The 10,000-nt window shown below is 47.0% G+C and overlaps 1 protein-coding gene across 2 annotated transcripts in view; it reads right to left on the reverse strand.

The window, feature by feature from the left end:
• Window positions 1-10,000, reverse strand: part of LOC122242950 (protein Skeletor, isoforms B/C-like) — a 155,707-nt gene that overhangs the window by 55,212 nt on the left and 90,495 nt on the right. The window lies entirely within an intron of this gene.

Consider the following 10,000-nt stretch of genomic DNA (forward strand, 5'->3'; position numbering starts at 1 on the left):
TAATGATAAAGACATAAGAAAAAACAAGAGCGAAATCAGAAGAAACTCGACGCGAGGAACGGACAAGTCTATAGTAAAAAAAAAAAAAAATATATATATATATATATTGGAAGGGATTACTATCCCAAGTCCGCCGAGGGATTGATCATTCATCGAGGGAGAGGGAGAGGGAGTGGGAGAGGGAGAGGGAGAAGGAAAGGGAGGGAGAGGGAGAGGGAGTGGGAGGAGGAGAGGGAGTGGGAGGAGGAGAGGGAGAAGGAAAGGGAAGGAGAGAGTGAGGGTGGGGGGTAGAGGAGAGGAGAGGAGAGAGAAAGAGAGAAAGAGATAGATAGATAGATAGAGAGAGAGAGAGTACTGTCATCTCCGCTAATAACCTCCCTAAACCCGTTTATATTATCTCCAGTTTACCTCTTTCAAAAAAATATATTTATCAACCTTCTTTCCCCCGTAAAGAGAAAATAGAAGAAAACCTTTCCTTACCAAACTAACAAATGCAGATCCAATTATGCGAAGAGTGTTATACACATCATCAGCGTAAGTACACTAACCAAAAACTTTTTTCTTCATTCTTTTTTGAGTGGGTAGGGGGTGGGGTAGAGGGGGGAAGGGGAGAGGGGGGGAGGGCACGAATTATGTAGATGAAGTACTAAATTTGTTATGCTCGCACTGGGACATGAAGTGTTTTAGATCGCTTGTCTTGTGTATGAAAAGAGCTTAGTCTAATGGAGCCTTCGTCAAGTGATATTCTACCCCCCCCCCCCTTCCCCGGCAATGTAATAAAAAAAATATACATCAAAGTCAGAAAAATAAGGTTTCGGAAAGACTCCAATACCAAGGACACTATCATCTATCGCTCTCTCATTGTCTGTCTGTCTGTCTGCCTGTGTGTCTGTGCCTGCCTGCCTGTCTTTTTTCTCTTTCTCTTTCTCTCCCCTCCCATCCCCCCCAGTTTTGTAATCCCGGTTACAGCAATACCCCAGCGCCTCGTCTCACGCACCTTTCATAAACTACAGCACTGGCCTGCTCTCAACACGACTCGATAAAAGCCAGCTGTATCGGCCGTATCGGAAACTCATCCAGGTCTCACGGAGGCATCCCGCCGTCGCAATTCCGCCTAATGTTCTGCAGAGACGCGAAAGGGTTCGGATCCGCGACGGGCGATTCGGTACCGCTAGTTACGCTAGTTCCGGCTCGTGGACTGGCGAGAGCGGATCGCGTTAGGGATGATCAAACGCCGAGGGGAAACGGAGCCAGAGGGAAATGGAGTCGTGTGGCTAAAGGGAAAGAGAAGTGATTCTATCTGCTGCGAGTATATTGTACACAAAGTTACTGGATATTGCTCTTTTCTTGACCTTTTGGCGAACGGATTTTTTTTTTCATGGAAATAGATAAAAAGCAAATCAAAAACATTTATAATAAAAATGTAACGACACTTGTGTGAATAGAGCATATCAAATATCACTTATTAACCTTGCCCTCGCAAAAAATTCTTCAATGGATACCGTAATAGAAAAAAAAAAATATATAATACGCAATGAATCGTAGGTCAAGAACCCTTTCCTTCGGTAGACAACACAAAAACTAAACATTCTAATCAATATCAATGTCAAAACTCGATAGAAAAAAAAAAAAAATGCTAAGACTGCGAAGCTTCCACGCTGATCCCTTCTTTACCATTTCGCTTCTGCTGAAGACTAATCCGAGTTCAAAAGAAACACTTAAGTAGAAATAATTGCCAGAAGCATAATTATCGATATCTAATTAAAAACATTCTAAGTCTGGTAGATCACCATTGCAATCTTAAAAAAGGCCGTTGAGTTTTTCCCGGGTTTCTCTCAGCGTTGGCACCACTGCAGCTAATAACGGTCCTTCAATTGGTTTCCGCAATTTTTGTACCAATTTTGTAGTATCTGAGCCGACTGAATATTCATCCGTGCCGCAAAATTGATAAGAAATTGATAATAAAAAAGAAGGTTTATCGTCGCCAGAATGGGAATTCCGACAAAGATCGGAAAATAAAAACAAAGATCTCTCTGATGGCAACACTCGATCCCCTTTCGTTGCTACACGTTTTTATCATTAGCCTTAAAACGTGAGGGTATAAATAATCGCTTTTTTTATCCGGTAGTTTAATCGGGGCAAATATTCTACGCTTTCTTTAAGTGAGATGTTGAACACTTTTATTCGGTTTCCCCTTATATCTAAATAAGCGATGGAAAAGGTAATCTTTAACAGTCCCTGTCATGCTTAACTTAATCATCTTATCTGTCATTTTAACTAACTTCTCGATTCCCTCGTCTCATTATCTGTCACAAAGCTCCTTCCCTCGTTTCTCCGCCTTTAAACTCCTCCCCTTCTTCTTCTTCTTCTTCTTTCTTGACATCTTTACTTGACGTGTCAAAAAACCTTCCCCCTTCTCTAAATACCTCCCACATTACCCTCTCGAAATAAACGCCATTCCCTACGTTATTTTTCGCAATAACAAAAACCTTACCCCCCTCCATCACCCACCCCATGGACACCACCCCTCCCCCTACCCCCTCCCACACAACTCATCGGCCCTCTAGCGGCAGGCACAGAAACCACGCCAGCTTTGGAGGATCACAATAAAGGTTTCTTCTCGCGACAAATGAAGGCAGCCGAGCGCAATAGAGAAGCAATTCTACCTGTTCCTTAGCGACGTGAAACGAGCTCTTGCTTCTATTGTCACAAATGCTTCCTTATGAGCTTCAAGAATGTAAATTAAGCGGGCAAGAGAGGAAGGAAGGAAGGGAGGGAGGGAGTGAGGGAGGGAGGGAGAGGAAGGGAGGAAGGAAAGAGAGGGAGAGGGGGATGGGAAATGGGAGGGAGCGGGAGAGGGTGAGGGAGGAAGGGAGGAAGGAAAGAGAGGGAGAGGGGGGTGGGAAATGGGAAGGATAGGGATAGGGAGAAGGAGAAAGAGAAAGAGAAAGAGAGAGAACGAAAGAGAAAAAGAGAGAAAAACGTTTGCATGCCTAAGTTCCATTCGCGTGCGTATATCAGGTACCTTCACGCAGCGAGTGCACCGAGCACCGTAAATGGCAAAAGTCGAGCACCGTAACTGGCAAAAGTCGAGCACCGTAAATGGCAAAAGAAGAGCACCGTAAATGGCAAAAGAAGAGCACCGTAAATGGCAAAAGTCGAGCACCGTAAATGGCAAAAGTCGAGCACCGTAAATGGCAAAAGTCGAGCACCGTAAATGGCAAAAGTCGAGCACCGTAAATGGCTTGGTATTGTAAATGGCACTGCTTGCCATCACTTGCCTAAGAGGTTCTAAGCGGAAGAGACATGCATTTGTCCTGTTTTGTTGTCATCTGATCAACCGACTTCCATTTTCTTTCCGGAAGGAAAAAGGCGAATGGGGAATTGGACCCGAAAATGCAGACAGGAGGAGGAGATTGATCATTAAACGAAAGAATGAAAAGAGGCGAGGAAAGGGATAGCGAGTGGGCGTGGGAGGGAGAGAGATGGGGGAGAGATGGAGAGGGAGATATAAAGAGAGGGAGGGAGGGAGGGAGGGAGAGAGAGAAAAGAGAGAGAAGAGAGAGAGAAAACGATAGAAAACGATAGAAAAGAACGAGAGAGAAAGAAAGGGAAAAAGGGTGAGAACAAAGGGCGATGGCGTGGGGGTGGGGGGATATGGGGAGGTAAATTCAAATGTCGAAATTAGTTACAAGCCTCTAGTGATGATGCCAATGAAACGTCAGATAGGGGTGGGGTCGGATACGGGGGGAGGGGGGGGGCGAATGAAAAGGAAAGGGCGGGGAGTTGGAGGATGTGGTAGGAGGGGGTAGGAGGGGAGAGGAGGAGAGGAAAGTTGGAAGAATAGATACGAGGGGAAAGGGGGAAGAGGAGATAGGAGGGGAAAGAGAGGGGACGTAGAAGGGGAGGGGGAGAGAAAAGAGGGAAAAGAACCAATACATTAAAACGAAAAAAAAAAGGGCATTCAGCAACGTTGAAGCCAAAACAATATTTTCAATTCCCCTTCGAAAAAAAACCAGCTCTGATTCTCTCGTTTACCTCCCTTACTTTCCCCCCCCTCCCCCCTCCCCTTCCCCCTTACCCACCCTATCATCAGAAACCCAGTCATGGAAAACATGAACAATCGGGCCTCTTGCATAAATTTTCGTAGCGTCCTTGTAACAACAAACAAATGCATGGCCATGACGACAGACTTGGTGACGCCTAACTTTTGTTTTGATCTTTTTTTTATCTATTTTTTTATGGGAACTGACAGCCACACACACAATATTTGGTCGTCATGGATATCATTATTATAGATTTTTTATTTCTTCTCTTTCGATTTTGCTTCAATTTCTTCTTACTTACAGGATGTTTATTCATTTCCATCCCTTTTTTTGGCATTTTTTTAACAACTTTTTTTTTTCATTTGTACGTTTTTTTCTTTTTTACATTTTTTTCGAAACCGAACGATCTCAAAAAGACAAAAACCCAATCACTAATCCCGAATCTCAATTTTTTTTCAGCAACGCAATCCAATGCCATAGCCACTGCATTACACTTAGGATTATCATCACCTTTTTTAGTCCATTTTTTACTTCCATTCTTTCTATTTTTGTTTTTTCTTAAAAAAAAATCGAGTCCATAAATGAATTTCCGTCCGGCGCTGAAACGAACACGCGAAAATGTCGATTCAGTGCAATCATTACCAAAGAAAAAGAGCAACGGAATCGGACACGGGACGGACATCGCTTATTAGGAATCCGAAATCCGATTGTCATTTTTTTTTCCTGGGTTTGAGAGGGAGAGGGTAGAGGGGGGAGGGGGAGGGGGGAAAGGAAGACATGGGAGATTTGGGGTTGGGTTGTGTGTTGGGAGGGGGAAGGGGAAATGAGAGAGGAAGAGGAAGAGGTAGGGGAGGGAAATGAGAGATGAAGAGGAAGGGTAGGGAAAGGGATAGAGGAAGAGGAAGGGGGAAGGGGAGGGGAAAGGGAGAGAGGAAGGGAAAGGTAGGGAAAGGGAGAGAGGAAGGGGAAGGGTAGGGAAAGGGAGAGAGGAAGGGGAAAGGTAGGGAAAGGGAGAGAGGAAGGGGAAGGGTAGGGAAAGGGAGAGAGGAAGGGGAAGGGTAGGGAAAGGGAGAGAGGAAGGGGAAAGGTAGGGAAAGGGAGAGAGGAAGGGGAAGGGTAGGGAAAGGGAGAGAGGAAGGGGAAGGGTAGGGAAAGGGAGAGAGGAAGGGGAAAGGTAGGGAAAGGGAGAGAGGAAGGGGAAGGGTAGGGAAAGGGAGAGAGGAAGAGGAAGGGTAGGGAAAGGGAGAGAGGAAGGGGAAGGGTAGGGAAAGGGAGAGAGGAAGGGGAAGGGTAGGGAAAGGGAGAGAGGAAGAGGAAGGGGGAAGGGGAGGGAAAGGGGGAGAGAGAGAAGAGGAGGAAGAAAGACAAACGAGAGAAAGAGAGGGAGGGATAGAAAGAAAAAGAAAAGGAGGGGAAAGAAAGAAAGACGAAGAGAAAGAGAGGGAGGACGAGAGAGAAAAAGTAAAGGGGGGGGGAGAAAGAGGGAGGGAAAGAGAGGGAGGACGAGAAAGAAAAAGAAAAGGGGAGAGAAAAAGAGAGAGAAGAAGAGAAAGAGAGAAGAAGAGAAAGAGAAAAGAAGAGAAAGAGAGAAAAAGAGAAAAGAAGAGAAAGAAAGAAGGAGAGAAAGAGAGAAGAAGAGAAAGAGAGAAGAGAGAGAGAGAAAAAGAGAGAGAGAGAAAACTCCCGTTCACCGGAATTGGCCCCGGCCGCGCGTACGCATCATTCCAATCTCGCTAAAAGCATTCACACACACAAAGCTATCAGGGAAAATTAACCCAAGGGAAAAGGCCTCGCTCCTCATAAACTCCTAGTTTCCGACTCGGACTTCTGTTGTTTTACACTTTTTGCGTGTTTGGTCGGAGATATAAAAAAAAGAGAAAAAAAAAAGAAAAAAATATATGTAATAAAAAATGTTTCTCCGAAGACTGCCTCTTTTTTCCTTCTTCTCTTATTGTTTCTTTGAGGAAAACTTGACCCAAGGCCTCCTGGGAGAGGACAGAGAGAGGGAGAGGGAGAGAGGGGGGAAAGAGGGAGAGAGGGAGAGGAAGGGAGAAGGGGAGGGGAGGGAGGGGGAAAGAGAGGAGGTAGAAAGGGTGGAGGGAGAGAGGGGGGAAAGAGGGGAGGGAGAGAGGGGGGAGAGAGGGGGGAAAGAGGGGAAAAGAGGGGAGGGAGAAAGGGGGGAGGGAGAGAGGGGGGAAAGAGGGGAGGGAAAGAGGGGAGGGAGAGAGGGGGAAAAGAGGGGAGGGCAGGAGTGAGAGAGAGAGAGAGAGAGAGAGGAGTGTGTGTGTGAGAGAGAGAGGGGGGGGGGGGGGAGATAGAGTGAGAGCTGTGCAGTGTCCAGGGATGAAGACACTGATTTATGTTTGTGGCGGGGCTGTGACGTCATGCAGATACCCCAACCCCCCTCCAAGTCTCGAACAACGATCTTCTTTTGTATTCAACGTTTTTTGTGTTCCTTTTTTCTCGACTCCGGAAAGAAAACAAAACACAAAAAGCAAGAGAATAGAGCAGGACGTGCGGGAGTCCACTCGAAGAAGTAGAATTCACCTCCTTTGGGCTAAACTACTTAGGATTGCGCACGCCGCCCGTGTTTTGTCTTCCGTCGCTCCTCTACTCCCTGGTTCCTCATTGTGGTCCATTTTTTTTTCCTAAATGATTTAAGAACATCTCGTCTTTTCTTGGCTGTTTCTCCTTTATTCAGGAAGTGTGTCGTTTTAGCAAGCATGGCTTTTGCATGTCACGACAATATTCTGAAAATTCTTAGACTTCCAAAATAAATTCCAGTCGAGACGTTTTCTTCGTCGTTGCTTCCAGGTAATCCATCATCATTAGGTAAATAAGGAGCCGTAAAAAAATGTTTTTTTTACATGAGTAAATTGGACTTAAAATTCGTAGTATATTCTTGTTTAGAATAAATATGATATTGATACGTGTGTATGTTAATCTAATGGGATAGAAATTGCCAAAAACATTTTTTTAAGAAAGAGAGAGAGAGAGAGAGAGAGAGAGAGAGAGAGAGAGAGAGAAAGAGAGAGAGAGAGAGAGAGAGAGAGAGAGAGAGAGAGAGAGAGAGAGAGAGAAAGAGAGAGAGAGAGAGAGAGAGAGAGAGAGAGAGAGAGAAACCGGACATATAGCTTCGCTGAAACTCGATATCAGATAACGTATCTTTTCATAACAACAAAAATCGGAAATGCAAAACGTACAAAACAAACAACATATATATACATAGACACATGATAAGCGAGGAAAACAAATTTCCAGATGGCAAGGCAAAAGCTGCAGCAAAACTGGAAGCCTCGGAAAGGTAAGCAAACATGATTTGGTCTCCTCCAGCGCCGCCGCCCATGAGACTTTTGTGCAAGAAAATATCCGGAGAAAAACCTCTCGTGTCCTTTTCGTATCTCGAGCCTCGAGCTTCATATTTCTTGTCCTTCTGGATCTCTAGATCATCAACACTCCTTTCAAAAGCGTCCGAAAGGCAGTTCCTCTTATTTTCACGTCAGAGTGCTTCCAAGCAGCGACTTGCGTCAGAGGAGCGCTGGCTTATGAGAGACTCACCGTGGGAGGGTGTTGATGCAACTTGCTGGGCAGGTTGCATGCATGCGTGCGTGTGTGTGTGAGTGGGGGGGGGGTGGAGGGAGGTGGTAGCGGTCAACAATTTTTTTCTACACAAAACCACCATAACAAAAACAACGACAATAGCTATATTAGATAGTAATTATAATGATCCTACTGATAAAGATGATGATCTTAATGATGATTGTCTAACATCATTCAATATTTGTAATCACAAAACAGAAAAGGCCATATGTGCAAACCAGCCCTTCTATTTATCTGCGGCTCATTTCAGAATGGGTGATACAACGGCGCCATTATGATAAGCCTTAAAACCGGGTCGGATAAGAGTGAATGCAGCTGATAACTATCTTTACAACCTTGGAATTGCGTACCACACTTCACAACACACACCGAAAAGAATAATAAAATTGACTATAAATAATTCACGCTCGTAAAACCGGCTAAATAAGCGAGAGAGAGAATCAAACGGCGAGAAAGCGACCCCAGTTTAAAATGCGCGCTGAAGGACACCTGACTATCGCAATGCGCACGACGGCTTCCGTTGCGGCACACTATCACCACCGTCCCCCTCCTTCCGCCTCCCCCTCCGCCCTCCTTTTCCCTTCTCCCCCCCTTTCCCTCCCCCTACCCCCATGCACGCTTATACGTGGGTCGCTTCCACCATAACTACCGTCTGACGCAGCCGATGAAGGGTTCCGCGCCGCCAGTTCTCGCCTCTTGGGAATGCGCGCGTCCACCGTCACGTGACCCTGTTCGGAGGTCGTGCGGCGGCGGCGGCGGCGGCGGCAGCGGTGGCGGCGGCGACGGAAGCGTAAAGAACGCTATCGAGTCGTCCGTCGGTCGTTCTCACGCGCGTGCGAACCGTGGCGAAATGCGTGCCATGCGGGTCTCATGCTTAATGGGGCGGGGATGATGTCATGAGGTTCACTAGGTTCATGGCCGTGTCTCCCTTCTCGGAATCTATTCCTTTCTCTCCTTTGATTGCCTTTCCTCCGCCTTCCTCTTGTTTTCACCTCTTTCGCTCCTTCTCCTATTCTCCTCTTCCTCTTGTCTTCCCTGTCCAGATTTTCTAAACCTATTATTGTTCCCATTACTACTCCTACTTGTATCATAATTCCCCACCTATCTCTCCTTCTCCCTTCCTTCCTTCCTCCTTCTCCTACCTTACTTCCTTCCTTCCTCCCTCCTCTCCCTCCCACCCCTCGCCCTCCTTCCAATATTCCCTCCATCGCCCCCCGTCCCCCGCCCCCCCCACTCTCCACCCCCGCCTAATACAACGAAAACGACAGCCATCACTTCGATAACGTTGTGCCGTGTGCAGTGTCCCAGCATTGACACTAATCACGTGCGACTCGTTACAGCTGGCGGGAGCGAGTGAGATAAGCCTTTCAGGTGGAGTGGTGTGGGAGAGAGGGGGAGGGGAGGAGAGGGGAAGAGGGGAGGAGGAGAAGAAGGGAGGAGGGGAAGTGGGAAGGGGAGAAGAGGGGAGGGGAGAAGAGGGGAAGGGAGAAGGGAAGAGGGGGAGGGGAGAAGAGGAGAAGGGAAGAGGGGAGGAGGGGAGGGGAGAGGGGAGGGGGAGGGGGAAGGGGAGGAGGGGAGGGGAGAAGAAGGGAGGAGGGGAGGTGAGGAGAAGGGAAGAGGAGAGGGGAGAGGAAGGGAAGAGAGGAGGGGAGAAGAGGGGAGGAGGGGAGGGGAGAAGAAGGGAAGAGGGGAGGGGAGAAGAAGGGAAGAGGGGAGGGGAGAAGACAAGATGAGAGCAGGGAACAGGAAAGTAGAGGGGAGGAGAAAGGAGGGAAGGGGGAAGTAGAGTCGAGTGGAGGGGAGGGAAGGGGAGGAGAAAGGAGGGGAGAGGACAAGAGATAGAAAGAAAGAGAGAGAGGGAGAGAGAGAGAGAGAAAGAGGAAGAGAGAGAGAGAGAGAGAGAGAGAGAGAGAGAGAGAGAGAGAGAGAGAGAGAGAGAGAGAGAGAGAGAGAGAGAGAGAGAGAAAGAATGAGAGAAAAAATGAGAGAAAGAGAGAGAATATGAGAGAGAAAGAGAGAGAGAGAGAGAGAGAATATGAGAGAGAAAGAGAGAGAGAGAGAGAGAGAGAGAGGGATAGAGAGAGAGACAGACACAGACACACTCACACACGTGGCAACAACTTATGCGAAGACATGCCTGTAAATCCTAAACTAATTAAAGACTTTTCTTGGCACTTCTTACGTCGTCTAACATGTCACACCGTTCGGCACCTGAACTCTTCATTTGCGGGTAATGAGGGAGAAGAGCCAATGAGGGAGAAGAGTTAATGAGGGAGAAGGGAGCCAATGAGGGAGTAGAGGAGCCAATGAGAGAGAAGAGGAGCAAAATGAGGGAGAAGGGAGCCAATGAGGGA

The sequence above is a fragment of the Penaeus japonicus genome, unplaced genomic scaffold (assembly GCF_977035675.1).
Source record: "Penaeus japonicus unplaced genomic scaffold, GWHDUDI00000001_assembly GWHDUDI00000029, whole genome shotgun sequence".
NCBI lineage: Eukaryota > Metazoa > Arthropoda > Malacostraca > Decapoda > Penaeidae > Penaeus > Penaeus japonicus.